We start from the raw sequence: 23,170 nt of genomic DNA on the forward strand, positions 1-23,170 counted from the left end.
CGACCAGGGAGGCATTCCAAGGTTGGGCGAACACAGTCTGTTCACAAAAGACTCAGATTCCTCCCACCAAGAAGTGAGTCTTCCTATTGTAAAAGGACCGAAGGTTTGTATGCGTGTCGGAACAAATGACAATTTGTCCAAAATTGCATTTTTCCTAAACTATACAAACCTGAGGTCCTTTTACACATAGTCCCCACCTCATGCCACCCCTCACTCTGCAGTTTTTGCTTGGGCCAAAAGCAAAAGTGATTTGTTTACCTCCCAGTCGCGCGCGCGCGCCTGTCGGACAAGCAGTTAACTACCGAACCCCTTGTTCGAAAGCTACGAACCTATCCAGCTGCCGCTAGTACCTTCCTATTGTAAAAGGACCTCAGGTTTGTATAGTTAGGAAAAATGCAATTTGGACAAATTGTCATTTCGTCTAACAGGCGCCTGATTCAGGACGCAAGCGCCTCTCCTAGCAGACGCAAGGAGCAGAGCAGAAGCCCGAGTATAGGGAAACTCCAGGACTCGTGCAGGAAGGAGGATAGGAGTAAGGACGAAAGGAAAAGGCTTCTTTCGACGGATCGTCACCTGTAAAGGAAAAGCCCTCTTCTCCTGCATCGCTTTTGGAAGAAGTTTCGGATGAAGAGATATCAGAAGATGCAGGAGTTTCGGACTATAAGAGACTTGCTTCTCTTTTGCTGCAGGTGTTTGGGAGACTCGCTACGCCAGTCGGATCCCCCTTCCCTACGGGATCGTTATTATCCAGTACGAAAATGTCGAAGGCCTCCTCCTTCGTTAAGATGACCCCTACTCTTTCTATGAGAAAGTCTCTGAAGAGTTCGAGAGCTGGCTCAGATCTAAGAAGGAAGCGGGGAAGACAGTATTTTCTTGTCCTCCCTCTAAGCTGACAGGGAAACCAGGTATGTGGTATGACACCAAGGAGCCATGGGCCTGGGTCTCCCTTCGTCCTCTGATGCGGATTTTCCGCTCTTGTAGATGCGTCTAGAAGACGCTCTCTACACTCTGCAAAAGCCTCTTGGGGAATGTGTGAGGTGGATCATCTCATCAAGGGGCCTCTTCAAGACTCTCGAAGTCTTTAACTTTATGGACTGGGCTTTGGGAGCTTTAGCCAAGAAGTCTCAAGAACCAGACTTCGTTACCATGGAAGAGTTGGGCAGTGTATTAACCTGCCTAGACAAGGCGGTTATGGATGGCTCCAATGAAGTGGCATCCCTTTTTGGATCCTGTATATTGAAGAAGAGGGCAGTGTTTAGCTCCTTCTTAACGAAATCTGTTTCTCCTCTGCAGAGATCCTCCCTATATGCGCCCCTCTCTAGTCACCCTTTTTCCTCAGGACATAGTGAGGGACATTTCAAAAGACTCTTTCAGAAAAGGCCACACAGGACCTGCTGGCCCAGTCAGCTAAGAGGCTAAAACCTGCTGTTCAGGTTGCGAAAAAGGAGAAAGTTCCCTTCCAGCAGCCCTTCGGGGAAGGTCTGCACCAAGATCTTCTCTTAGAAGTAGACGACCGGAGAAAGAGAGGAAGGTCTTCTCGAAGGCCGTTCGTCAAGACCCAGTAAGACTGTGGTCCTCCAGACAAAAGTGGGTGCCAGGCTTCTAGACTTTTACGAACCTTGGGCACAGAAAGGTGCCGATGCCTGGTCCTCCCATCCATCCTCCATCCTAAAGAAAGGATATTTAATCCCTTCAGGGAAAAAACCTCCCTTAACTACAACTCCAAGGGATGTTAACAGCAAACTACAAGGATTCTGTCAAGAAACAAGCCCTTCTACATCTCGTGGAGCAAGATGCTTTACAAGGAAGCCATAGAGGAAGTAAAAGATCTCTCTTCCCAGGGGTTTTACAATCGCCTGTTCTTGGTCCCGAAGAGCTCAGGAGGTTGGAGGCCAGTTCTGGACGTGACCGCCCTGAACGTGTTCGTAGCAAAGAGGAAGTTCACAATGGAGACGACAGCCTCGGTGTTAGCAGCCCTGCGTCCAGGGGACTGGATGGTATCCCTGGACTGCAGGATGCTTATTTCCACGTGCCAATACACCCGTCTTCCAGGAAATACCTCAGATTTATGGCTCAAGGAAGAGTATTTCAATTTTCAAATTTTGGGCCCTATGCTTCGGACTATCAACAGCCCCCCAAGTATTCACGGGACTAATGAAAAATGTGGCTCACTGGCTTCACCTCGAAGGGATTCGAATATCTTGTATCTAGACGACTGGCTGATACGAGCACAGTCGCGAGTCAGATGTCTGGAGGACTTAAAACTGACACTGGAGTTAACACAGTCCTTGGGACTGTTGGTAAAACCTCGAGAAATCCCAGATGATTCCCCAGCAGAACATTGTTTATCTGGGGATTACGGATGGATTCTCGGGGTTTTCATGTGTTTCCATCACAGGAAAGACAGAACCGCTGCTTGGAAAAAGTAGCACACCTTCCTAGAGAAAGAACAATGTTCCGCGAGGGAATGGATGAGTCTTCTGGGGACCCTTTCCTCGTTGGAACAGTTCATTTCTCTAGGAAGGCTTCACCTAAGGCCGTTACAGTTCTATCTAAGAGAACGTTGGGATCAGAAATCTCAAAATCTGTCCGATTCCTTCCAGATCACGAAGGAAATAAAGGAGGACCTGCGTCGGTGGATGAATCCGTGCAGGATCAACGAAGGAGTATCCCTTCACGTTCCGAACCCTCGGCTAGTGTTGTATTCCGACGCCTCAGATGCGGGGTGGGGAGACCACTCTAGGGACGAGAGAAGTGTCAGGCACCTGGAGGGGAGAACAGGTGTCCTGGCACATCAATATGAAAGAATTAGCAGCGATTCACCTGTCTCTCATACACTTCGAGGCTCAGATCTCAGGTTCAGTCCTGCAGATCAATTCAGACAACACAACAGCCCTAGCTTACATCAAGAAGCAAGGAGGGACGCACTCTTCTCCCTTTACAAGAAAGCAAGAGAACTACTGCTTTGGGCAGAAGAGAGAAGAATCACTCTCCGGACGAGATTCATTCAAGGGGACAAAAATGTAAGAGCCGACCTTCTGAGCAGGAAAGACCAAGTACTGCCTACAGAATGGACGTTGCATCAGGAAGTATGCAACAGACTATGGAACCTCTGGGGAGATCAAATATAGATCTTTTTGCCACCCATTGGAACAACAGGCTGGAAAGTTACTGCTCCCGATCGCCGACCCAAGGGCGATTTCGGTGGACGCCCTTCTCCGATTGGTCCGGAATAGACGGGTATTGCTTTTCCTCCGTTCAAAATATTATCGGAAGTGGTAAGGAAGTTTGCAGCAGCAGAGGGAGCCAAACTTGACCCTCATAGCCCCGTTCTGGCCAGCGCAAAACTGGTACACAGAGGTACTGGGATGGATAGTAGACTTTCCGAGATCTCTCCCAAACAGGAGCGATCTTCTCAGACAACCCCACTTCGACAGGTATCACAAAAACCTGCCCGCTCTCGCTCTGACTGCCTTCAGACTATCGAAGGACTTGTCAGAACGAGTAGGCTTTTCTCGAGAAGTTGCGAAAGCGATCGCAAGAGCTAGAAGACCATCTACTATTCGAGTCTACCAGTCGAAGTGGGATGTGTTTCGCAGATGGTGTAGAGCTCAGAAGATATCCTCTTCCAGTACCTCTGTGACAGATATAGCTGATTTCCTCCTTTACTTGAAGGAGAAATGTAATTTAGTAGTCTCTACAATTAAGGGCTATAAAAGTATGCTATCTTCAGTCTTCAGGCATAGAAGCCTTAATATTGGGGAAGACAAAGATTTGCAGGACCTGATAAGATCCTTCGAGACGTCAAAGGAACAGAGGGATTAGAGCACCTAGTTGGAACTTAGATGTGGTCCTAAAATACTTAATGACCTCAAAATTCGAACCTCCCTGTAAGGCTACGTTCAGAGATCTGACAAGGAAAGTCTTTATTCTTGGTCGCGCTGGCTTCAGCGAAAAGAGTAAGCGAACTACAAGCCTTAGAACATAATGTTGGCTTCAGGAACGACTCGGCGTTCTGTTCCTTCAAACCGATGTTTTTTGGCGAAGAATGAAAACCCTTCGAAACCCTGGCCTCGAACATTCGAAGTAAAAGGACTTTTGTCGCTAGTAGGTACAGAGCGAGAAAGGGCTCTTTGCCCAGTGAGAAGCCTTAAGTTCTACTTAGAAAGGAAGAACGAACTAAAGGGGAGTAAGGAAAGTTTTATGGTGCTCAGTTAGAGATCCCTGAAGGCAGATCTCTAAAAATGCTCAGGCGTTCTTCATCAGAGACGTAATCAAGGAAGCCCATTTAGAGTGTAAAGAAGAACAACTGGACCTCCTTAGAGTTAAGCTCACGAGGTAAGAGCAGTCGCTACCTCTTGGCATTCCACAAGAACTTGTCGATACAGACTCTAGTGGAGTCAACCTTTTGGAGATGCAATTCGGTCTTTGCATCTCATTACTTGAGAGACATTCAAGTGACGTCGGGACAAGTGCTTTACTCTAGGAGCGTACGTATCTGCGGATTCGTTGCTGGGACGGGAGAACTGAACCCAATCCTTTTTAGTTTTATTAGGTTAGGTTTTTTTTTTAATGGTGTTTGGGTGCATTTTATTGGTCGATTGAAAGAGGGGGCAGGAGTTGACCCCTTTCAAATCGTAGTGCAACATGTTAGTGTGGTCAGGTGATCGGGATTGGTCGTTATTCTCCTTGTATGTCTTAAATACCTAAAGCTCTATCATGTAAGAGGGTTAGCCCCGTTGGTATGATACAGGTCAAGGTTTACTGCCATGTAAGTGGGTCAGCCCCCATTGGTCCACGATCCAAGAAAAGGCTCTGCCATGTAAGCGGGTAAGCCCCCATTGGTATGATCCGAAAGGGTTATCAGTCACAGGTCTCATCCTCTCTGGAACTCTGATGGCAAGCAGACTCATAGACAGTATCAATGAAGTCTTCTTCCATATCAGGTAGGAACCAAGGTTGTTTTTGTTAATATACCTACAACGTATGTTGTTTCCCTGTTTTTATATTCAAAAATAATTAGTAGTAACTGTCTCTTTGCCTCCACCAAGGGTGTCAATCAGCTAAGTATATATCTGACCGGGGAAGTTGCATGTACAAAAATGATATTGTTAGTATACAATAAAGTTTTGTACATACTTACCCGGCAGATATATACGATTAATGGGGCCCGCCCAGCCTCCCATCAGGAGACAGGTGGAAGAGAAAATTCTGGTTAGAAAACGGGAATGGTTCCTATTCCTGCCACCCAGCGGCGGGAGTGGGCTGGTCACCTGACCTACCTGTCGCGTGTGCCGCGAGTTTTGAATTCTGTCGGGACGTCAGAGACTATAGCTAAGTATATATCTGCCGGGTAAGTATGTACAAAACTTTATTGTATACTAACAATATCATTTTTATACATGCAACTTACCCGGCAGATATATACTTGGCTAATGTCTCTGACGTCCGACAGAATTCAAAACTCGCGGCACACGCTACAGGTAGGTCAGGTGATCGACCCCCTACCGCCGCTGGGTGGCGGTAATAGGAACCATTCCCGTTTTCCGACAGATTTTCTGTCGCCGGTGCTAGTAACAACTTTGTTGGTAGCTCCTGCATGGAATTTCTTGCTTGCTTCGCTGAAGATATTTGGGAAGTATTTGATCTTTGGCTATTGGCATACGCTGTTTTTTGGTTTGATTTGGAAGTGATTGTAAACTTGTTTAGAATGTCTGATGTAACACCTGGAACTCTGTTTAGAGTGTGTATAAATGAAGGATGTAAGGTGAGGTTGGCGAAGGCTACTTTGGACCCCCACACTATTTGTGTAAAATGTAGGGGAAGGGAATGTTCAGTTGAGAATACGTGTGATGTATGTGAGAATCTAACTGAAATTCAATGGAAGGATTTATCTGCATATGTTAGAAAGTTAGAGAGAGATAGAATAAGGAAAGCCTTGGCTAGAAGTTCTAGTAGATCCTGCTCTGCGGAACAGGATAGTATCTCTAACCCTGTACCTTCGCCATCTTCTTATGTGGATTCAGCTCCTTCCCCCCGCAGCGAACTCGTAGATGCGTCTTCCGAGAGAGCCGCTGTGGAAGCGTCAATACGCAATTTGCAACAGCATTTGCGTGAAATGGATAAAGGTAAGAGTGAAGTGTGCAGTGACGTGTGCAGTGTCCCCAGTGCAGTGGAGGGGGCGTCTGACCGACTCCGCATCGCTCCTAGGCCTAGACCTCTTTCAGACTCCCATGCCCAAGGGAGAAGGAATGTCGAAAGCCGCAAGGGGGATGTAGAGTATCCCCAACGGTCAGGCGTCCCTTCAGCAGATCCTGTAGACCCGTCCCAGGCTGCTTTGGATAGCTATAGGAAAAGCATCCTTAGGAAGTGCTTTTCCGATTCGGACTCTTCTTCACCTAAGCGTGGATGGAGCTCCACTTCCAGGTCGCGCCCTCTCAAGAGAGCCTGGAAGCCCTCGGAAGGAGGCGCTCTAGACTCCAGCCCGGAGCCTTTTCCGGAGTATTCTCCCGCACCTAAGAGAGCGATGAGGTCGCCGGAGTCTTCACCAGAAGGGATTCGCTCTTCTACCAAGAAGTTCTTGTTGGGCCTTCAAGCAAATCTTTCATCCTTGGTTGGCTATCTTTCGACAAGCAGGCGCAAGGAGCCTTCTCGCAGGAAGGACACCTCCCTTCCAGTAAAAAGCTCTTTTAGGAGGCCATCTCCTAGTAGGAGGTCGGAGTTTAGTAGGCGACTTTCGTTGAGAAGACCCCCTTCTCCTCCCAGAGTTTACAAAGGTGATTCGTGTTTTGCTTCTTCGCAATATGGAAGATGATCTTCACCTCCCAGAACCTATGATTCGAGGAAGAGTCTCGACGTTTTCTAGACGCCCCTAAAGATTAGGCTCTAGATCCTCTCCATTTAGAGACGAACGCTCTCCTAGGAGTAGAATAACCTCGCCAAGCAGGAGAAAGGAGCGAGAACGCTCTTCTCATAGAGAGAGAGGTGAGAAGTCCTCTCCCTCCAGGAGTTATGATGGCTCTCCTAAAAAGCGCCAACTTACGGTAAGACGCCAGGATGATGGAAGTCCCTTACCTTCTTCAAAGAAACCTGGGGCTCGGGATAGGCTCTCCGCAAGGGAGTCAAGCGCCTCTCCTTACAGGTGCCAAGAACTTAGAAAGAGTGTGTCTAGGGATTTGCGCCCTAAGCCTGGAAGAGGCTCAAGAGTAGGCGCATACTCCTCTCCTTCCAGGCGCCAAGAGCCTGAAAGGAGCCTAATCTTGGATTCGCGCCCTGCTACTGGAAGTCGAGCAAGAGTAGGCGCAAGCGCCTCTCCTTACAGGCAACAAGAGCCTGAACATGGATTCACGCCCTTCTCCTGGAGGAGGCTCAAGAGTAGGCGCGAATGCCTCTCCTCGCAGGCGACAAGAGCCTGAAAGGAGCCTAATTTTAGATTCTCGCCCTACTCCTGAGAGAAGCTCAAGAGTAGGCGCAAGCGCCTTTCCTTATAGGAGCCAAGATCCGGGAAGGAGCCTAAACCTTGAATCGCGCCCTACTCCTGGTAGACGCTCGAGAGTAGGTGCATACTCCTCGCCGAACAGGCGCCAAGAGCCTGATAAGGTAGGCTCTAGAGCCTCTCCGCTCAGGTATCAAGAACCGGTAGAGCGGCAGGAAGCGAAGGGTTCTTATATCCCGAGGACAGGGAGTAAGCATATCCCCGGGATGAACCTGCTCTTCCTTCTGGCGTACGCTTTGAAGGGGAGAAAGAGTATTCGTACCCTCTAGGAGTTTCTTCTCCTAAGAAGTCTCCCTCTCCGATGTTAACCTTGGAGGAAGTCTTCGGAAGAGGAGGAACCGAAAGCGGTGGGAGTCTCAGATTATAAAGAGACTTTCTTCTCTTCTGCTGCTTCAGGAGTTATTTCGGGGACTTTGCTTAGTTCGGCTGATCCTCCTTCTCCAGGCTCTCTTCTTTTGTCGAGCACGAGACTGGCGAAGTCCCCTCTTTTGTCAAGATGAAGGGACCTACTCTCTCAATTGAAAAAGGGCGATTAAGAGTCTTTGAGAACTGGCTCCTGGTTAAGAAGGAGGCAGGTAAGACGGTCTTTATGTGCCTTCCGTCTAGACTGGCAGGGAAGCCGGGTGTCTGGTATGACACTAAAGAGCCGATGGGGTTAGGCCTTCCTTCGTCGGTAGACACGGATTTCTCGGCTTTAGTGGACTCCTCGAGGAGGCGCTCGCTCTTTACTTTCAGCTAAAGCGTCGTGGGGAATGTGCGAGATGGATCATTTGCTCAAGGGTCTGTTTTGCACATTAGAAGTCTTCAACTTTATGGACTGGGCCTTAGGAGCCCTAGCAAAAAGAGCACAGGATCTGGAGTTCGTAAACCATGGAGGTATTGACCAGTGTCCTTTCGTGCCTAGACAAGGCGGCGGTCATGGATGGATCCACGAAGTAGCCTCTCTTTTTGGGTCAGGAGTACTCAAGAAAAGGTCCGTCTACAGCTCTTTTCTAGCCAAGTCAGTTTCTCCTTTGCAGAGATCCTCGTTTCTATTTTCCCCTCTCTCAGGATACCTGTTTCCACAGGAAAACAGTTGGGATATTTCAAGATCCCTTTCGGAGAAGGCGACGCAAGATCTTCTTGCTCAGTCCGCCAAGAGGCATGAAACCAGCGGTGCCTTGGCTAGAAGAGAGGTGGGGACGCATAAGGCGTCATTCCAACAGCCCTTTTTGAGGACGAGCAACCTCTAGACCCACTCTTAAGAGTAGGAGATCGTTTCAAGAGAGGATGATCTTCTCGAAGACCATTTACGAAACCGCAGTGAGACAGGAGTCCTCCAGACTCTTGAAGTTTGCAAGAGTCTGGGCTCAGAGAGGGGCGGACAACTGGTCCCTCTCGATCCTCGAGAGAGGATATCTTATCCCCTTCAGGGAAAAACCTCCCTTAACCACGACGCCAAGGGAGTTGGCGGCGAGATACAGGGATCCTTTAAAAAACCAAGCCCTTCTGCATTTGGTGCAACAAATGTTCGAAAAGGAGGCGATAGAAAAGGTTCAAGACCTTCAGTCCCCAGGCTTTTACAATCGCCTCTTCCTGGTACCGAAAGCCTCAGGGGAGTGGGGTGGGACCAGTGCTGGACGTAAGCGCCTAAATCACTTTTGTGATCAAAAACAAAGTTTACAATGGAGATGACTTCATCTGTTCTCGCAGCGCTAAGGCAGGGGGATTGGATGGTGTCCCTGGACTTTCAAGATGCTATTTCATGTACCCATTCATCTCTCGTCCAGAAAGTACCTAAGGTTTATGGTACAGGGCCAAGTGTATCAGTTTCGCGCCTTGTGTTTCGGTCTTGCCACAGCTCCCCAAGTTTTCACGGGGCTGATGAGAAATGTAGCTCATTGGCTACATTTGAAAGGAATAAGAATATCTCTGTATCTCGACGATTGGCTGATTCGTTCTCAATCCAGGAATCGATGTCTGGAGGACCTAAAGTCGACTTTGGATCTAGCTCAGTCCTTGGGACTGTTAATAAACCCCGGGAAGTCCCAGATGGATCCCCAGCAAAGCATTGTCTATCTGGGGATTCTGATGGATTCTCGGGGTTTTCAAGTATATCCATCCATGGAAAGACAGGAGCGAGGTATACAGAAAGTGAAGACCTTCCTAGAGAAAGAACGATGTTCCGCGAGGGAATGGATGAGTCTTCTGGGGACCCTTTCCTCGCTGGAACAGTTCGTTTCTCTAGGGAGGCTTCACATAAGACCCCTTCAATTCTTCTTGAAGGAGAATTGGAATCAGAGGAATCAGGATCTTTTGGACTCCTTTCCTCTCTCCAGAGCAATAAAGAAAGAGCTCAACTGGTGGTTAGAACCAGGAAGACTCAACGAGGGACTATCACTGCAGTTACCGAACCCCTCCCTAGTGTTGTTTACAGACGCTTCGGAAGTGGGATGAGGGCCGACTCTGGGTTCAAGAGAGTGCAGGCACCTGGAGTGGGGAACAGGTGTCCTGGCACATCAACGAGAAAGAGCTAGTGGCAGTGCATCCAGCTCTCATGCAGTTAGAATCCCGAGTCTCAAATTCAGTGTTGCAAGTGAACTCGGAACAACACGACAGCTCTAGCCTACATAAGGAAGCAGGGGGGGGACTCACTCTCTCTCCCTTTACGAGAAGGCAAAGGAGCTTCTCCTGTGGGCGAAGGAACGGAACATCTCACTATTAACGAGATTTTTACAAGGCGAAAAGAATGTGAGAGCAGACTTGTTAAGCAGGAGGGATCAAGTCATTCCCACAGAGTGGACTCTGCACTCGGAGGTCTTGCAACCAACTTTGGAACCTCTGGGGAGATCCAACATAGACCTCTTTGCAACGTATCGGAATGCGAGGCTGGAGAACTACTACTCTCCGATTTCAGATCCGAGAGCAGTAGCAATAGACGGTCTCCTTCTAGATTGGAAGGGAATAGACGGTTACGCCTTTCCTCCTTTCAAGATCATAGGAGAGGTCATAAGAAAGTTTGTCTCAGCGGAGGGAGCAAAGCTGACCCTCATCGCCCCATTCTGGCCAGCCCAAGATTGGTTCACAGAGGTACTGGAATGGATGATAGATTTTCCAAGGTCCCATTCCCTTACGGAATACGATCTTCTCATGGACAGCCCCACTTTCGACAGATACCACACAAAAAAACCTCCCCGCTCTCAGTCTGACTGCCTTCAGGACTGTCGAAGGACTCGTCAGAGCGAGGGGGTTTTCACGCGCAGCTGCAAAGGCAATTGCAAGAGCCAGAAGACCCTCAACTATACGCGTGTACCAGTCGAAGTGGGAGGTCTTCCGAAGGTGGGCCAGGAATCAGAATGTATCCTCTTCCAGTACCTCTGTGACGGAGATAGCGGATTTTCTGCTGTATTTGAGGCAGAAATGTAAACTAGCAGTTTCTACCATAAAAGGTTATAAGAGGATGCTTTCATTAGTTTTTAGACATACAGGACTAAACATCACAGACGATAAAGATCTGCATGATTTAATTAGGTCCTTCGAGACTTCGAAGTCCAAAACATCTAGACCACCTAGCTGGAATTTGGATGTGGTGTTGAAATTCCTTATGTCAGAGAAGTTTGAACCTCCTAATAGTTCTTCATTTAGAGATCTAACTAGAAAATCTCTCTTCCTGTTTGCATTAGCCTCGGCTAAGAGAATAAGCGAAATTCAGGCTTTAGAGGGCACAGTGGGTTTTAAGAAGGACTCTGCAGTATGCTCCTTTAATCCCCTATTTTTAGCCAAAAATGAGAATCCTTCTAAGCCTTGGCCAAGGACTTTTGAAATTAAAGGATTGTCGTCCCTGGTGGGGAGAGAGGTAGAGAGGACTTTATGTCCAGTTAGGATCCTCAAATTCTATCTAGAAAGGAAGAAGCGAATGGGAGGAAACTCGGAGAGCCTTTGGTGCTCAGTAAGGAATCCGAGTAGGACCATGTCAAAGAATGCCCAAGCCTTCTTTATTAGAGACATTATTAAAGAAGCCCATTCATCATGTGAAGAGGAACATTTCAGACAACTGAGAGTGAAAGCGCATGAGGTCAGAGCTGTGGCTACCTCCTTAGCTTTTCATAAAAATATGTTTTCATACAATCAACTTACCTGTCAGATATACACATAGCTAAGACTCCGTCGTCCCCGACAGAAATTCAAATTTCGCGCCCACTCGCTACAGGTAGGTCAGGTGATCTACCGGCCTGCCCTGGGCGGCAGGACTAGGAACCATCCCCGTTTTCTATTCATATTTTCTCTGTCGCCGGTGGTATCAACATTGTTGCTATTACCTCCTGACTTAGATTCTTATTTCATCCTTTGATCATCGTTTATCGGCTTTTTGGTGACGTATCTGGATCGTGTTTTTGGCATTCGCTACTGTGGACTGTTTTTGGAATTGCTTTTTGGATTTTTCTCAGTATGTCTGATTCAAATGTGAGTGTGAGAATGTGTGTTGAATGTAGGCTCGCAGGTGAGGATACCGAAAGCTTCGGTTGATCCTCACACTGTATGTCGTAAATGTAGGGGGTTTCAGTGTTCTGCTAATAATACTTGTCATGAATGCGAGGGATTAAATGCAGAAGAGTGGAAGACTTTAACTTCTTATTTGAAGAAGTTAGAGAGGGATAGGGTTAGACGTCTGAAAGGTGTGAGTTCAAGGCCTATTGAGCCTTTTACTGATGATTATTCTAATCCTAATGATTTAGATTCTCCCTATGTGTCTAATTCACAAAGTGTACTTTCGGAATCGGCCTCGGAAATCGCCGATCTGAAAGCTACTATTCGAGACATGAAGTCCAAAATGGCGGACTTACAAGGTAAGGCTAGTGAAAGTGAGCATTACAGTAAGTGAGTTCTCCCAGTGTTGTGGAGGGGGCGTTTGATCGTCCCTGCGACGCTCCCAGGCCTAGACCTCTTCCAAGCTCCCATGCCCAGAGGAGAAGGAAAGTCGAAAGCCTTAAGGAGGTCGTGGGGAATCTCCAACGGTCAGACGTCCCTTCAGCAAGCTCTGTTTCGTGGGCAGGCTGCTCAAGGGCGCTTTAGAAAAAGCGTCCTTCGTGAGTGTTTCTCATCCTACTCCCTCCTCCCTCACCTAAACGAGGGTGGAAGGAGTCTGATTTATCGAGGCCTCTGAAGCGTCATTTGAAAGAACCCGAAATTGATTCGAGCCCAGAGCGTTTCTCAGATGACGCTCCCTCTTCTATTAAGAAGGCGAAGGTGGCGTCAGCGTCACCCGACGAGGACGCAGAAGTACCCTTTCCTACTTCTCCCCCGATTGATGACGAAAGGCGTCATGCAGTTGACGTGGGAGAAGCTTCAAGGAAGATTATTATGGCAGTACAAGAACAACTGGCCTCTTCTGGTGGGAGTTTTAGCGCCTAGTAGGAAGGACGTTGCGCTTCCAATCAAGAAGTCTCGTCCTCTCTCCCCTGCTAAGCGAGAAGCGTCATGCAGACGTGAAACTTCTAAACATATTACAGAAGCTTCGGGTTCGAGAGCGAGATCGGTTGCTTACGAAAGATACGTAACGCCAGAGAGACGTGAGACGTCTTTTAGACATGAAGTGTCTTTGAAAGCTGTTGGTAGACGTGAAGCTCCAACCAATATTTTGGCGCCAGTTAGGACGCCGTTTTGAGAGCGGAGCGTCTTCCAGGCGCGAGGCGTCATCCGGACGTCAGCAGCCAAGTAAGCGGGAGGCGTCAGCCAGGACGCTTGGCGGACGAGAAGCGTCATCCAAGCGGGAAGCGTCTTCTATTTATGGAGAGAAGCCTGCAGCTTTTGGCGCCTTCCAGGGCTATTAAAGCAGGGAAGAGGAAGGAATATCATTCCCTTAGCCCCTCTCCTATTAGGAGTTTGTCTCCTCCAGAGGAAGAAACAGTAACAGAGCTTGGGAGCTGGAGACTCATTTAGATCCCGAGTTGGAAGTAAACTCGGACGAAGAATATCAAGGAAGAGAAGGACTGTCGAACTATAAAGTTTTGACTGCCTTGCTTCTAGAGGAGTATGGAGACGAATTGACTCCTGCCGCTCCTCCTTCTCCGCGCTCTCTGTTTTCGAGTGCTAAGACGAAGAAGTCTTCGTCTTTTTCTCAAAATGAAGCCCACCATTTCTATGAAGAGGGCTCTACAATCCTTAGACTCGTGGATGAAGTCTAAGAAGGACTTAGTAAGAACGGTCTTCTGCATGCCTCCAGCGAGACTAGCTGGTAAAAGAGGCATTTGGTATTAGACGGGAGAGAATATGGGTATTGCTCTTCCGTCTACGTCAGAAGCAGACTTTTCGACCTTAGTTGACGCCTTTCACGTCGACAAGGGTCTCAACTCGGCACGGATTACGTGGGGCATTTCTGAACTGGACCATCTCCTCAAGGGACTCTTTCATGTATTGGAAGTTTTCAACTTCTTAGATTGGTCCCTTGGGGTGATGTCTAAGAAAGCCCATGATTCTGAAGGAATCGAACCGGAAGCACTTTTGTGCATATTGCTTGTATAGACAAAGCGGTGCAGGATGGCTCGTTTGAAATCTCCTCTTTGTTTGGAGCAGGTCTTCTAAAAAAAGAGGACGGTAAATGGTGCCTTTTTAACCAAGGCAGTCTCCCACGCTCAGAGGGCAGCGCTGCTGTATTCGCCTTTGTCTGACTTTTTGTTCCCTTCTCAGTTGGTGAAGGACATTGCTCATTCATTAACTGAGAAGGCGACTCAGGACCTTCTGACGCAGTCAGCAAGGAAGAAGAAGCCTGCTTCTACACCTTGACAAGAAAGGACCGAGTACATCGGTTCAGCCCTTTCGAGGTGGCCCTACCTCCAGACCTCCCGCAAGAAGGAAGGCTCCTGAGAAGAGAGGTAGGTCTGCCTTTCGTCCCTTTAAAAAGGGAAAGTGAAGCTTCTCCTCTCCAAGCACCAGTAGGTGCCAGGCTCCTGGGATTTGTGGAGGCCTGGACACTTATAAACGCAGACGCGTCATCGTTGTCTATAATAAGGAAAGGGATATCGTATCCCTTCCTGAACACTCCTCCCCTCAACGTCAATACCACGGGAACTAACAGCCAAGTACAAGGATCCTATGCTGAGGGATACTCTTCGATCGATGGTGGAACAAATGTGGGACAAGAGAGTTTGGGTGAATAGAACTTAGTAACTGGATCAAAATCCTCCCCAGGGGGGGGTGTTACAATTCAACCTTTTTTCTGGTTGCAAAAGCCTCGGGAGGCTGGAGACCAGTACTGGACGTCAGCTCTCTGAACAAATTTGTTCGGAAGGAGAAGTTCTCGATGGAGACTTCTGTTTCAGTCCTTGCGTCATTGCGACAAGGAGATTGGATGGTGTCTCTAGATCTCCAGGACGCCTACTTTCACGTCCCGATCCACCCTTCATCGAAGAAGTACCTCCGTTTCATGACGGGGGGAAGGATCTTTCAGTTCAGAGCCTTGTGTTTCGGCCTGTCCACAGCTCCTCAGGTCTTCACAAGCCTGATGAAGAATGTGGCGAGGTTTCTTCACCTCAAAGGAGTAAATATCTCTCTGTATCTGGACGACTGGCTCATCAGGGCCAGATCAGAGAGGACAGTGCTTGGAGGACCTGACGTTAACTTTAGATCTGATCAAAGCGTTGGGATTGCTCGTGAACCTCGAGAAGTCGCAGCTGACCCCCAGACAGAACTAGTCTATCTGGGGGATTCGGATGGATTCTCGGGGTTTTCGAGTATTTTCCTTCGCAAGAGAGAATCGCAAAAAGGTTTGCAGATAGTCTCTCTCTCTTAAGGGAAGGAACATACGTCGGGCGAGGGAATGGTTGAGCCTGAGGGACCCTTTCCTCGCAATCGAACAGTTCTTCCCGCTAGGAAGACTTCATTTACGTCCGCTTCAATTCTTCCTCAAGAAGTCTGGAGTTGGAAAACTGGAGAACTGTCGGAACGCCTTTCCCCATTCCAGTGGAGATAAGATCACACCTGGAATGGTGGTTGCCCCCTCTGGAAGAGAACAAAGGGATCTCTCTAAGGACACAGAACCCAGACCTAGTGTTGTACTCCGACGCGTCGGAGAAAGGTTGGGGAGCAACATTAGGCTCGAAGGAGGTGTCAGGCACCTGGGAACCAGCGCAGGTGACTTGGCACATAAACTGCAAAGAGCTCTTCGCGTGCATCTGGCTTTGAAGAGTCTAGAACCTCTGGTGTCGAACAAAGTAGTTGCAAGTTAAACGTGGACAACACCACCGCACTTGCCTACATTCGAAAACAGGGAGGGACTCACTCCTCGTTTCCTTTACGAACTGACGAGAGACCTTTTGCTTTGGACGTCTCACAGGAACATCTCCCTTCTGACAAGGTTCGTGCAGGGAGTAAAGAATGTGAGGGCGGACAGACTCAGCAGGAGGAACCAGGTCCTTCATACTGAGTGGACCCTACACGAGGAGGGGTGTGTCAAGATCTCTGGTTGCTGTGGGGGACACCTCATGTGGATCTCTTCAGCCAAATCATTCCTTTTCCAAAAGGCTGCCAGTCTTTTGCTCGGTCGTGGAAGATCCAAGAGCTCTTATGGTAGACGCCTTCCTGCTAGATTGGTCTCGCGTAGACATCTATGCTTTTTCCTCCATTCAAAATCCTGGGACTAGTACTAAAAAAGTTTGTGGCGTCAAAGGAGACGAGGATGACATTGATAGCCCCCTTTTGGCCGGCCCAAGATTGGTTCACGGAGGTGGTAGAGTGGATCGTAGACTTTCCAAGATCCCTACCAAGAAGGATGGATCTTCTCAGACAACCACACTTCAAGAGGTATCATCAAAAACCTCCCCGCTCTCGCTCTGACTGCCTTTCGACTATCGAAAGACTCCGTCAGAGCGAGAGGGTTTTCTCGCGAAGTTGCAAGCGCGATCGCGAGAGCACGCAGAACCTCCACTTACGAAAGTATATCAAATCGAAGTGGGAGGTTTTTAGAAGGTGGGGTGTAGAACTAAGAAGTTGTCCTCCTCCCACTACCTCTATAGCGGAAATTGCTGATTTCCTTCTATTCCTGAGAGAGCAATCTCATCTATCTGTATCCACAATAAAGGGATACAGAAGTATGCTCTCGGCTGTCTTCAGGAATAGAGGATTAGATCTGGCAGATAATAAAGATCTCCACGATCTCATAAGGTCCTTTGAGACTTCAAAGTCGAAGGAACCGGTCCCTCCGAACTGGAACCTAGACGTGGTTCTCAAGTTTCTTTCATCTGAAAGATTCGAACCTCCTCATCTGGCTTCGTTTCGAGACATCACCAGAAAATGCCTATTCCTATTATCTTTAGCTACGGCAAAGAGAGTTAGTGAATTACATGCTCTGCAAGATAAAGTAGGTTTCAAGGGAGACTCAGCTATTTGCTCGTTTAAGACCCTGTTTTTAGCTAAGAATGAGAATCCCTCGAATCCCTGGCCTAAGTCATTTGAAGTCAAAGGCATATCGAGTCTCGTAGGAAGAGAAGCAGAAAGATCTCTATGCCCTGTAAGAGCTCTAAAGTTCTACATTCAGAGAAAGCATCAGATGGGAGGCTCTAGACAAGGTCTTTGGTGCGCGGTAAAAGACCCCACAAGACTGATGTCCAAGAATGCGATGGCATTCTTTGTGAGGAACGTCATTACAGACGCACATAAGGTGGCCTTGTTCTGAACGAAACAGTTACGACTGTTGAAAGTTAAAGCTCATGAAGTGAGAGCAGTAGCGACGTCTCTCTCGTTTCATAAGAATATGTCGCTTAAAAACATCATAGATACGACATTTTGGAGATGCAACTCAGTATTTGCATCTCATTACTTGAAAGACGTTCGTGTGACATATGAGAAGTGTTTTTCTCTAGGTCCTTTCGTATCGGCGGATACGATTCTGGGTACGGGAGCCGACACCAATCCTTAAAAGTATATACTTTTCTTCTTTTTAGATATGGTCTGGAGTCTCTTCGAACAATGGAGGACTTGGTTTAGCACGGGCGGCCGTCTATGTTGTTCAGTAAGAGAATCTTGTCATATCTAATTAGATGAGTATAATTTTTTTTTTTTTTAGAAATTATGTATGTGTGCGTAGTGGTTTTTGAGTTACGGTTGTTGTGAAGAGTTCGGGGATAACTCGGAACAATCCTTAGTTCTAACATATGGTTAGGATCAGGTGGTCGGGATTGGTTGTGCGCTCCTTCATAAGGTGTATTGTCATATAAGTGGATCAGCACCCATTGACAAAGTCCTTTCAGGCTCTGCCGAGTAAGCGGATAAGACCCCATCGGCAGACCCACAAGAACTCTTGGCCATAGATCAGATATCTCGCTAAAGTTTCTTGAGGTGATGCAGACTACTGGGCAAACACACGAAGTCTACCACCTATCAGGTAGGAACCAAGGTTTTATTTATACCTACAACATATGTTGTTTACCTGTCTATTCCATATAGTAGCTGTCTCTTACCCTCCACCGAAGGGTGCCAATCAGCTATGTATATATCTGACAGGTAAGTTGATTGTATGAAAATGATATTGTTATGTTACAATAAAGTTTCATACATACTTACCTGGCAGATATATACAATTAAAGGCCCACCCAGCCTCCCCGCAGGAGACAGGTGGAAGAGAGAAAATATGATAGAAAACGGGGATGGTTCCTAGTCCTGCCGCCCAGGGCAGGCCGGTAGATCACCTGACCTACCTGTAGCGAGTGGCGCGAAATTTTTGAATTTTCTGTCGCGGACGACGGAGTCTTAGCTATGTATATATCTGCCAGGTAAGTATGTATGAAACTTTATTGTAACATAACAATATCATCTTTACAGGCTTTAGTCGAATCCACATACTGGAGATTTAATTCAGTATTCGCATCGAACTATTTGAGAGATGTACGTGTCATTTATGAAAAGTGCTTCTGTCTCGGACCTTACGTATCTGCGGATTCGGTGCTGGGACAGGGGGCTGAAACCGATCTTAATTAGATTAGATAGATTAGAAAATTTTAATTTTGTGGTGTTGTTTTTTTATGATTGATTGAAAGTGGTAGTGGAAATGTACCACTTTCAAATCGTAGTTTCTAACAATATTAGTGTGGTCAGGTGGTGGTCGAGATTGGTTTTCATGCTCCTTGTAATGGTTTGGACCTAGGCTCTGTCATGTAAGAGGGTTAGTCCCCGTTGATATGACAAAGGTGAAGGCTCTACCATGTAAGTGGGATAGCCCCATTGGTACGATCCGAGACAAGGCTCTGTCGAGTAAGCGGGCTAGCCCCCATCGATAAGATCCAGAAGAGTTCTCAGTGGCAGGTCTCATCCTCACTGAAACTCTTGAGGCAAGCAGACTCATAGACAGTATTCATGAAGTCTTCTGCCCAATAAGGTAGGAACCAAGGTTTTAAGAATATTTTATAGTACCTACAACAAGACGTTCTTTCCCTGTTTTTTGAATTGCTATTTATATTGATAACTATCTCTTACCCTCCACCAAGGGTGCCAATCAGCTAAGTATATATCTGCCGGTTAAGTTGCATGTATAAAAATGAAATTGTTAAGATACAATAAAGTTTTATACATACTTACCTGGCAGATATATACGTTTAATGGCCCACCCAGCCTCCCCTCAGGAGATAGGTGGAAGAGAAAATCTGTCGGAAAACGGGAATGGTTCCTATTACCGCCACCCAGCGGCGGTAGGGGGTCGATCACCTGACCTACCTGTAGCGTGTGCCGCGAGTTTTGAATTCTGTCGGACGTCAGAGACATTAGCTAAGTATATATCTGCCAGGTAAGTATGTATAAAACTTTATTGTATCTTAACAATTTCATATCATAGCAGTTGACTGTTTACCCACAGCTTGTTTTTGGGCCACAGGGCTATCACTGGAAAGTAGAGATACATCGTAATGTAACCTGTCCTAGCTTATTCTAATCTACCCTAGATTTCGGCATCTTACTTGACTGAATATGAAACTTATTCAAAACCATGCCAGTGCAATAGTAATATCGGATACATGTGTTAAGTTAATCTTGTGTGACCCACCCTAACCTAGCGTTCTCCCTTTGGGTCTAGTTCCATCAGTGCAGCTGACATGGTGCATTTTAAGCATTATTAAAGGATGTTTGCAATATCTCTTTGGTTTCTAGGTGCATCCTCATTTTAGCCTTTTACTCTTCCTTTATTCCCACTTCTTGTCTTTCATCTTGGTGCCCATCCACAGTAACTATAGTACATTTTAGAGTGACTAAGATTTTTTAAGCATTTGGAAAACTTGTAAATTTTAATGACCAAAATAATACTTTTAAATTTTAGATGTGATCAAACTACCATTTATAAACCACTCTTCATTCTGGTTTCATAAATTTAGCAGTCATTTGTAAGAGTTGATGAAGGTAAAGGATTGTAAACTTGTTTGAGGGGATTGGTGAATAATTGTTTGCAGATATTTACTGGAAGCTTGCACTTGAAAGTAAATGATTCTAGCATAGGATGATAAATTCACCATTGGAATTAAGCTATGCGATCCATCGAATTGTAGCTGTAAGAGTTTCTTGATTTAGTAGTGAAGCAAGAGATTTGTACAAAATGATTGCCAGTTTTTCTGTATGCTGCTACATTATTCATTGCAAATTTACCCATCTAGATATAAGAATTGGAAAGATGGAATTGTTAGCTGTATTTATATATTAATTGTACCTTATAATTGCAGGTCTTTTTGGATCTCGTCCACATCATCCAAATTTACGATATTATGAAATTATAGACTCTTCTGCATTTAAGCATCACATAGTTAAACGAGGCACGAGTGAGAGCAATCACCGATTTAATAAGATAAAGGAAGTGCAGTTTAGCGCCCTTGGTCGGTAAGTTTGCCCTTACTGTGTCAGTTATTCTGTATGATTCATTTCATTATACGTATAGTGACCTTGTAGCATGTGATATCTTTTAAGGTTTTACAATAATTTAACTGCAATATATGCTCTGGATTTTACCATTCATCAGTTATTGTTTCGAATTTTACAGGGATTTCCGGTTGATTTTGAACCCACGTAAAGGACTGCTACATCCACTATTTAAAGCTTATGCTATTGATGGTGCTGGTAATGAGAAAGTAATACATGTTGGTAAGTTAATTAAGTATCTTCAGCTCTTAATGTATGATTGCTTGTGTTTCACTAAAACCTCACATTCCACTTGATGCAAAATTGATTCTCCACTAATCCATAGAAAGTTGGCAGTGGGTGAGGGCAAAAACAAAAGACAATAAGTATAAAGTTGAACGTACATATTGTAAGTTACTGTTTAGCAAATGCAAATTTTGAAATCTGCTAAGTTTCAATGGGTATTGCTAGGTATAAATATTTATGTATGGTATATTTATTTTGACTTCTGCTAGAAGTAGGTCTTCTTAAGAGAAAATTAATAAGGAAATCAGCCTTATTGCTTTTATTTGAATGTTTTGCAGACCATGAAAATTTCTATGAAGGCCGAGTTTTTGGTGAAAAATTGTCAGAAGTCTCTGCTCACTTGGAAGATGGTGTCATGACGGCAACTATACACACAATAGATGACACTTATCACATAGAGGTTAGAATTCATTTGTATATCATTTGTTTTCATACAATCAACTTACCTGTCAGATATATACATAGCTAAGACTCTGTCGTCCCCGACCGAAATTCAAATTTCGCGGCACATGCTGCAGGTAGGTCAGGTGATCTACCGTCCTGCCCTGGGTGGCAGGATTAGGAACCATTCCCGTTTTCTATGATATTTTCTCTGTCGCTTGGAATGTAAACAACGTTTGCAGTTCCTCCTGACTTGATTTTTGGATTTCATCGCCATCGATCTTCTGGGCTATCTTTTGCAGGGAAGTACTGGGTCTTTGGTTCGGCATATCGCATATTAATTTGTTTTAATAACTTTGGCTTCGAAAATTTAGAAGAATTGTTTACGTGTAACTACCGAACTTTTCGGTAGACACTCACATAGTTTGCAAGAAGAGAAATTTTAATATTCATTCATTAATAACGTGTAGTAAATGTTAGAATTGATTGAGGAAGTTTAAGCTAACTTCCTTCTTGAGGAAGTCAGAAAAAATAGAATTAGTTACGCTTCCTTTAGAAGTTTTTATAGCTCTCGTATTAACGAGCAGTTAGAGCATTAACAATACCAGTAGTGTTGTATCCTCATCTCCTTCTTACTTTACAGAATCTTCAAATTCATATTGCAATTTGAAGACAAAGGAATGTAGCTCAAAATACGAGCTATTGAAAGGTAAGAAGTGATTTTAGTGTTCCCCATTGCAGTGGAGGGTGCGTCTGATCGGCTCTGTCTCACTCCCAGGCCTAGACCTCTTCCAAGCTCCCATGCGCAGAGGAGAAGGAAAGTCGAAAGCCTTACGGAGGTTATAGAGAATCCCCACCGGTCAGGCGTCCCCTCGGCAGGTTCTGTAGCACGTCCCAGACTGCCAACAAGTTCGCCATTTGGAAAAGCTGTCCTATAATAAAATGAGGGCGTGCACCCGATCGGCTCTGTCTCGCTCTCAGGCCTAGACCTCTTCCAAGCTCACAAACCCAGAGGAGAAGGAATGTCGAAAGCCGTAAGGAGGTTTCAGAGAATCACCTCCGGTCGGGCAGTCGGGCCCCTCGCAGGATCTGTAGTAGCGTCCCAGACTGTTAAGGATAACCGTTGGAAAGGTATCCTATAATAGTGATTTCGTTATCCGATTCCTCATCAAAAAGGAGGAAGTTCTGACGAATTTTCGAGACCTTCTAAAGTTCTTAGAAATCTCTAAGTAACTGGATTATATCCGGGAAAGTATTACGGAAGTCTATCCTCCTTCCCCTAGATCGGATACGGAGAAGTAAGAAGTAGCTGCGAAGATCCTGGAAAAGTTACTACAGCAGATATCTTCGTTGATTGGAGTACTAAGGAGGGTCCTTCTCGGAAAGAGGACCTCTTCCTCCTGGAATCCTGTCCGCTAGAAGTCTCTGAGAACTCGGACGAGGCACCTATCAAGTGTCTTGGTGGATAAGGAGAAAGAAGATTCATCGACGAAGAATTTTCTTGAAGATGCAAGATATTATTCTCCTTCACCTAATCGAGGGTGGAAAAAGACTCGGATCTTTCCAAAGCCCCGCCTGAAAAGGCTTTGGAAGAACCTTCTTTGACTCGAGCCAGAGCGCTTCACTGATGAAGCTCCCTCCTCGATCAAGAAGGTGAAGTTGTGTCGACGTCCCCCACCCTATTATGGAAGTAGCGGATCGTACTCCTACGAGGTCTCCCTCCACTCCCATTGAAAAGGGCGCGGGAGAAGCATCTAAGAGTATCCTACTGGCTGTTCAAGAGAAGCTAGCCTCCTTGGTAGGAGTTATGGCTAGACATCCTCCTCGTAAGAAGGACGTTTCTCTTCCGATCAAGAAGTCTCGTCCTCTCTCTCCTGCCAAAACGAGGCGTCTTTCAGACATGAAGCTTCGTCTTGCTAAACAAGTAGAAGAAGATTTTCGGTCTAGATCGAGAGCGAGAGAGGCATATACCAGACAAGATGTCGCACAGAAGACGCCAGCTAAACGTGAGGCGTCTTCCAGGCGCGAGGCGTCATACAGAGGCGTGGAATCAGCCAGACGCGAGACTCTAGCCAGGACTCATTCCGGACGTGAAGCGTCATCGAAGCACGAGGCGCCAGCCAAGTTTTTGGCGCCAGCCAA

At 46.3% G+C, this 23,170-nt stretch overlaps 1 protein-coding gene across 4 annotated transcripts in view; it reads left to right on the forward strand.

Moving 5' to 3' along the window:
- LOC135204236 (ADAM 17-like protease) overlaps positions 1 to 23,170 on the forward strand; it is an 80,507-nt gene that overhangs the window by 28,395 nt on the left and 28,942 nt on the right. The gene's annotated exons all lie outside the window — the stretch shown is intronic.

The sequence above is a fragment of the Macrobrachium nipponense genome, chromosome 44, assembly GCF_015104395.2.
Source record: "Macrobrachium nipponense isolate FS-2020 chromosome 44, ASM1510439v2, whole genome shotgun sequence".
Lineage (NCBI taxonomy): Eukaryota > Metazoa > Arthropoda > Malacostraca > Decapoda > Palaemonidae > Macrobrachium > Macrobrachium nipponense.